This window comes from Nannospalax galili, unplaced genomic scaffold (genome assembly GCF_000622305.1).
Source record: "Nannospalax galili isolate Female #2095 unplaced genomic scaffold, S.galili_v1.0 scaffold10, whole genome shotgun sequence".
NCBI lineage: Eukaryota > Metazoa > Chordata > Mammalia > Rodentia > Spalacidae > Nannospalax > Nannospalax galili.
Genome location: NW_008331140.1, coordinates 1,831,637 through 1,838,284, shown reverse-complemented (window position 1 = coordinate 1,838,284; position 6,648 = coordinate 1,831,637). Strand labels below are relative to the sequence as shown.

General features: G+C 39.0%; 1 pseudogene; it reads right to left on the bottom strand.

Moving 5' to 3' along the window:
• Positions 1 to 3,094: 3,094 nt before the first annotated feature.
• Positions 3,095 to 5,361, bottom strand: LOC103725443 (annotated as a pseudogene).
• Positions 5,362 to 6,648: the final 1,287 nt, after the last annotated feature.

The window sequence follows — 6,648 nt, the reverse complement described above, 5'->3', positions numbered from 1 at the left end:
GTTCCAGAAGCCTTAGGTGTATAGGCTCAATTGTAAATATAAAACCTAGGACTGGGTATCTCACAGATGTATATTCCCTGTGTCTGATCAATTATTGGATTCTTCAGGAGACTCCATCTATTGCAAGAATTGTCTTTGATGAGTTGTCATATTGTCTGAAATAAAAAGCTCCATAATTAGCATGTGGTAAGAAATTACATTTGTCTGGAGATATGACAGAGATAGGGATTTCTCTAGGATCTATGATGTCTCCAGCCATGTGAATTTGGCTGTGTTTGCAGTGCCACCCACGAGTTCACTCTCATTGAGAGGGCTTTAAATCCAATTAGAAAACTGTTGGTTACTCCATAGATAACAGTACCTCTACTGCTCCAAAAGAGGTAGTTTGCTGTGCCAGCCATTATGGTTATTAGGCTTTAGGGATGGGTTGGACCATTGATTTATTTTCTTCCTCAGCAGCTTGCATAGTATCCTCTAGAATTATGAGAGGTAAACTTCAGGCTTCAAGGTTAGTTCCTGCTTCATTTCTCCTGTGTCATAAATATGTCCTGCCTGCAGCAGTAGGGTCTTATCTTCCATCTCTGCTAGATAACCAAGAGCTCTGGCAATGGCCTATGTTATTTTGGGAGTCTCTTGCAATACTCTTACCACCAACTGAAGGGAGGGCTCTCCTGTCTGAAACTGTGTTTCTTGACAGCCCACGGGCATACATATGCACTAATGTTCAGATACCATACATGCATTTCTCTGGGATTTTCGGAGGCAGAACATTTTCCTCTGGCTTCCCTTGTCTCCTGAGATTCATTCATCTCTAACCTCTCTCTCCCCAATCGACCTCCCCAATCCAAGCACCCCCATTATCCACACCCTCCCCCCAATAACACCTGCCCCCACCATCCCCCTCTCCTGAGCTCCCTCCTTCCCCCATCATGGCCCCCTACATGTTCCTCTCTCCTCCCCTCCTAGGCAAATACTCCCACTTTTCATACCTCCCCACTTGTAACATCTGTTCCCTACTATCCCCATCTTTTGTGTTCTTTCTTTTCCTTTATCTCTGTGTTTCCTTTCCATTTTCCTGGCTCCTGGTGCACTATCAGGATATATACTCATGTATAAGGGATTGGTGCTATGATCCGCACATGAGGGAGAACATATGTTGCTTGCTTTTCTGAGTTTGTGTTACTTCACTTAGTATAACAGTCTCTAGTTCTATCCATTTACCTTTAAATTTTATAATTTCCTCTTTTCTTATTGCTGAGTAGAACTGCATTGTATAATGTACCCCATTTTCATTACCAATTTGTCAGCTGAGGGACATTATTTCTTAGTTACTGTGAAGAAAGCAACAAACATAGATGTAAAAGTATCTCTACAGTAGGATGAGTCCTTTGAGTATATGTCAAGAAATGGTATAATCAGATCATATGGTAGATCTATTTTTATTTTTTGAGAGTTCCCAACATTGCTTTCCATAGTGGTTGCCCAAGTTTGCATCTCAGTGAGTGAGCATTTCCCTTTTTCTTATACTCATCAGCATTTTGTGTCTTGGGTTCTCTTGATCTTAGCCGGTCTGACTGCAGGAAGACGGATTCTTAAAATGGTTTTTATCTACATCTCTCTAATTACTAAGAATGGTGAGCACGTTTTAACGTGTTTCTTCACCATTTTTATCTTCATTTGAGAACTCTCTGACAATGAGCTATAGAAGCCCTTCTTTTTATTGGGTCACTTATTTTCTTTTTTCTTTGTATTTTAAATTCTTTGTATATCCTGGACATTAATCCTCTGTCAGATGTGTAGCTAGTAAAGATTTCCTCCCACTCGGTGGGGTTCCTCTTCCCTTCCTTGGTTGTATTTTTTTTTTTGCTGTACAGAAGCTTTGTAGCTTAATGAGGTCCCATATTGATTTTTTTACCTTAATACCTTAGCAGCTGTTGTCCAATTTAGAAAGTTATTTCCTATGCCTATATTTTAGAGGGTACTACCTATGTTTTCTTCTAGTGGTTTCAGAATTTCAGGTTTTATATTGAGGTATTTATTCCATTTGGAGTTGACTTTTGTGCAGGGTGTGATGTGGGTCCAATTTCATTCTTCCACATGTGAAGATCCAGTTTTTCCAGTACCATTTGTTGAAGATGCTGTCTTTCCTCCATTTTGTGTTCTTGGCACCTTTGCAAAATACCAGGTGGCTGAGATTTCATGTACTCAATTTTGGGTCTTCTTTTGTATTCTATCAATCTACATGCCTATTTTTGTACCAGTGCCTGTAGGTTTTATGACTACAGCTTTGTAATATAATATGAGATGTGATATGGTGATCCCTCAACATTGTTTATTTTGTTCAAAATATCCAGGGTCTTTTGTGATTCCATATGAATTTTTGGATGATTTTTTTCTGTGAAGAATGTCATGGGTATTTTGATTGCCATTGTATTGAATTGTATTGATTGCTTTTGGTAAGATGGTCATTTTCACAATATTAATTCTTACCAATCCATAAGAATGGTAGGTCTTTCCAAATTAGAGTGTCTTCCTCTATCTCTTTCTTTAAAGATTTCAAAATTTCATTGTAGAGACGTTTTTTCATATTTAAGTGATTTTTCATTTGTGGAAGTGTATCATTAATACTGAGCATAAATCCTACAATAATAAAATTGAGTTAAGATTTGAAATAATAGCAGGTACTACAAAGATCATGCCTCTATCTTAGATGAACCAATGCTTACTTTTAGAAGAGCTACCCCCAAAAATCATTAGCAACGATGCTCCCAAAATAGAAAAACTAAAATGTCTACATTAAATTTATGCTAAATATTCAACAGAGAAAATTTATCAGCAGAAATATCTACGTTGTAAACAGTTACTAATCTGGAAACTTGAAAAATTAAAATAAATAGAATTTTACTTGATTAATTATGAATTGTATCTGGAATTCCAATCACTAAAACAATCCTTATCAATGTGTTGCAGGTTTAAGAAACATTTAAATAGTTTTTCACATTCCAAATATTGAAAGGGTCAACTGATGTGATGGCTTTGGATCATAAAAAAAAAAAATCACATAACCCAAGGAGTAGAAAATCATTCCTTATTCTTAGTGTCGAGTACGAGATGTGCATGACAGCTTTCCTTTGCGATGTGACAAAGTTTTGTGGGGAAAATCAGAGGCAATGAGAGCACACTCCATTAAGGATATCAACTTGGCATCCTGGCAAAGCCAGTGCAGTCACTGGAAAATATAATGATCCAGGTCTATCACGATGGTCACATTAAAGATGAGAGGGCCCATCACCTTTTCCAGTTCAGAAAAAAAGAATTTCTTTTACTCTTTGGAAAGTTCAGCTTGGTCCCAAATTTCAGTGGCACAGAGGAAATTGAATGTAACCTGAAGATAGCTGGCTGCTGGCTGGTGGATCTTCTGTGGAAATATCACTGAAGAACTACTTGCTGAAGCACTACTGACCCCAAAAGAATATCTTCTAGAATTGCCTGGGGACAGCTTTGGGAAAACAGGGGAAGGCATACCAACAGCTTGGCACTCTGAGCCAGGTGAAGGTGCTTGAGAATTACTATAAGAATTCTTCAGGTGCTCTGCCAGTGTTTTGGAGTACTTCAGTCCATTCTCTGTCTTCAGTTTGAATACCCTCAGGTACAGCAAAGACTGGCATCTCAGGCAACACACTGTGAGTTTTTTTTTATCTACAACTGTGGCATATGGGGCTAAATAATTCTTTAGCTTCATACTGTATTTGATGAACTCTGCTGTGTTGAACATATCAGGAATGGGGACTTGGATTCCTGAGCATTCTTCTCTAATGTATTTTCACATTCAGTGAAAAATACCACAGCATCAAGGTAGTACACAGACTTCTCAAACCTATCAGACAACGCATCTGCATTGTATTTTAGCTTTTTTGCTTCTTATAAATAATGGTCTGCTGAATAATTTCGGTCATCAAAGGCAACCCTTGTTCCTGAGGCTTTGAAGCATCAGGAGTTCTAGATGGAGGACAGTTAGAGGACTTTTTTGGAACCTTTTCCTTAGCCTCTTTGCAGATACTGGAAGCCTTTTGTTCTTCTGCTTTGAAGTGGAGGAGCTGCCCTTGCTGCTGCTGCTGCCCTCCTTGTTGAGGTTATTGCTCAACTTTAAGGAAGAAGACTGGCTAACCATCCTCTCAGAGAGCCATGATCTGTTTTTGAATATTTTAAAGGAACAGGCGCAGCCTGTGAATGTAACAAGTCCTCTTTTGTAGTACTCTGTTTAGATGACTCTCTTGTTACTGGACAGCTTGTGACCTGATGAGTTCTTTTCCTCTGTTTTGGGTTTTTTTTTTTTTTTTTTTTTTTTTTTCTCTCAGTGGCTTGGTTATCATCATCATTCTTATGCTTCCTCCTGTCTTTGTTTGAAACTTTCTGAGGCTGCCTTCTGCTCCTTTCTCATGTATTTTTCTGACACACTTTTCTGTTCCCCCTTGGGTAGTTCTATTTTTTGGTAAGGCTTTCCTGGTATTCTAGACAAGATATTCAGGCCAATCTTCACAATAGGTGGATACCTATCATCACAGTCACTGAGTGAGGAAAAGAGTTCTTTCTCTTCCATAGAAGAGAGAATCCATTGCTGCGAAGCTACTTTCTTCCTCCCCCGAGGAGGGTTTCACAGGAGTAGTACTGCTACCAGGGCACTTAAGAGTCTGTGCAGAAGAAGAAAAGCTCTCACTGTCATCTAAACCTAAGGACTAGGTACTACTCCTACCAGGGTACTTAGGAGTCTTTGAGGAAGGAGAAAGACTCTTACTTTCATCTGAACCTGAGGACTAGATATCTGATTCCCTGATTCCGTGTGACTTTGGAGAAGATTTACTCATTGACTTGTATTATTTTTCTCTGAGTAGGTCAAGGGGAAGATTTGGACTCCTTCTTTATACTAGGCCTCAGGGAGCCCTAGTTGGCCACTGTGTGTCTGCTAGATGGCATGCAGGTTATCATGTCTACAGGAGTTTCACTTTCTAACTTCAGGCCAACACAAGACCCCTCAGCAGCCGACCTATCAGTTTTGGGGAGATGCTGTTTTTTTCCTGTGGTTCTGCTCTGTGTTGTGCTGTCACTCTGGGCAGTAGACTTCTGTCGCTCATATTCTCTTTCTGATCCCTTTTGGATGGTTTTGGAGTCTCGTCCTGGAGTAGTAGAACTTGTTTCTTTAAGCTTGCCTGGGTCAGTGTAGCTATTCCTGGCACCCTGTTCACACTCTGGAACTGTGCTCCTGAGTAGGCCTTACTAATAATTTTATTCAAAATTCTTTCTCCAGCTTAAACTGGGGAACTAGAAACTTGAATGCAAACTTAGACAATCTTACATTTTCATCCCGAATTCTATAATATCTCATACATACAATGTAAGGCATTCTTCCCAATCTTCATTCAATGAAGATTCTCATTGTTTCTCAGCACTTTGATATGGTCATTCTCAAACATATCCACATTCATTCTCTATCTTGTGGTAGATTAGCTAATTTAAGTTCCCAAGAAGGAAGATCAAGTGCCCATGTCACAAGAGCTCATGGTTCAGTGAGTTTGCCAAGGTTAATTAAAAGTCATTAGTTCAGATTCTGTTCATGCTATAAAATTAATTCCTACAGCAGAGGCTTTGTTCCTTATACCGATGTCCTAATACTGTTACATTAAGAAATGAGAACTTGTGGGGCTGGAAAGACGCCTCAGCAGTTAAGAGCACTGACTGCTCTTGCAGAGGACCCAAGTTTGGGTCCTAGCACCCACATGGCGGCTACAAATTGTCCTTAACTCCAGTTCCAGGGAAATACAAAGCCCTCTTCTGACCTCTGTGGCATTGCACGACATGGGTGCACCCACATACATGCAGGTAATACACTCATACACATTAAATATAAATAATAAATAAAATATTAAAAAAAGAAATAAGACCTTTAGAATTTAGTTATGCTTAGATGAGGTAATATGGTTAACGTTCCTGAATGACACAACAGGGAAATTAGTGTCCTATTAAAAAGAAGACAACTCAGAGTGTGGTCATACACACCTTTAATCCCAGCACTCAGGAAGCAGAGGCAGGTGATCTCTGTGAGTTCGAGGTCAGCCTGGTTTACATAATGAGTTCCAGGCCAGCTGGGACTACGGGGAGACCATGTCTCAAAAAAAAGACATTGTTACACTTTGTTCTCCTATGTGAGAAATAACAGAAATGAAGTACTTCAGAATATGAAGAGCATTCTTATCAAGAATCAAATAGGCTAGAATTATGATCTTGGATATTGAGATATAGCTTTCATAAGTGTGAGAGTCTGTTGTTTAAGATAATAAGTATATACTATTTTTAAGATAGAGATCAGTTTTTGCTGTACTCTAGATTATTCCATACTGTAGTGTTTTTCAGACTATCCAATACCCTAGGACATTCCATTTTTAAATCACAGTATTACCTTATTTTGAAGAGGATGGATATCTGCAGATCCTCAGTGGGCCAAGAAAATAAGCCATCTGTCAAGCACTACCCATGCAGCACAGATGGAAAAGTACCTTTTCTTGGGAATAGAAAAGGAGTCATCCTTTAAATTTGTATGGTGAATTGAATCTGTAGGGACATATGAGTATATTAAAATAATATCAGGAAATC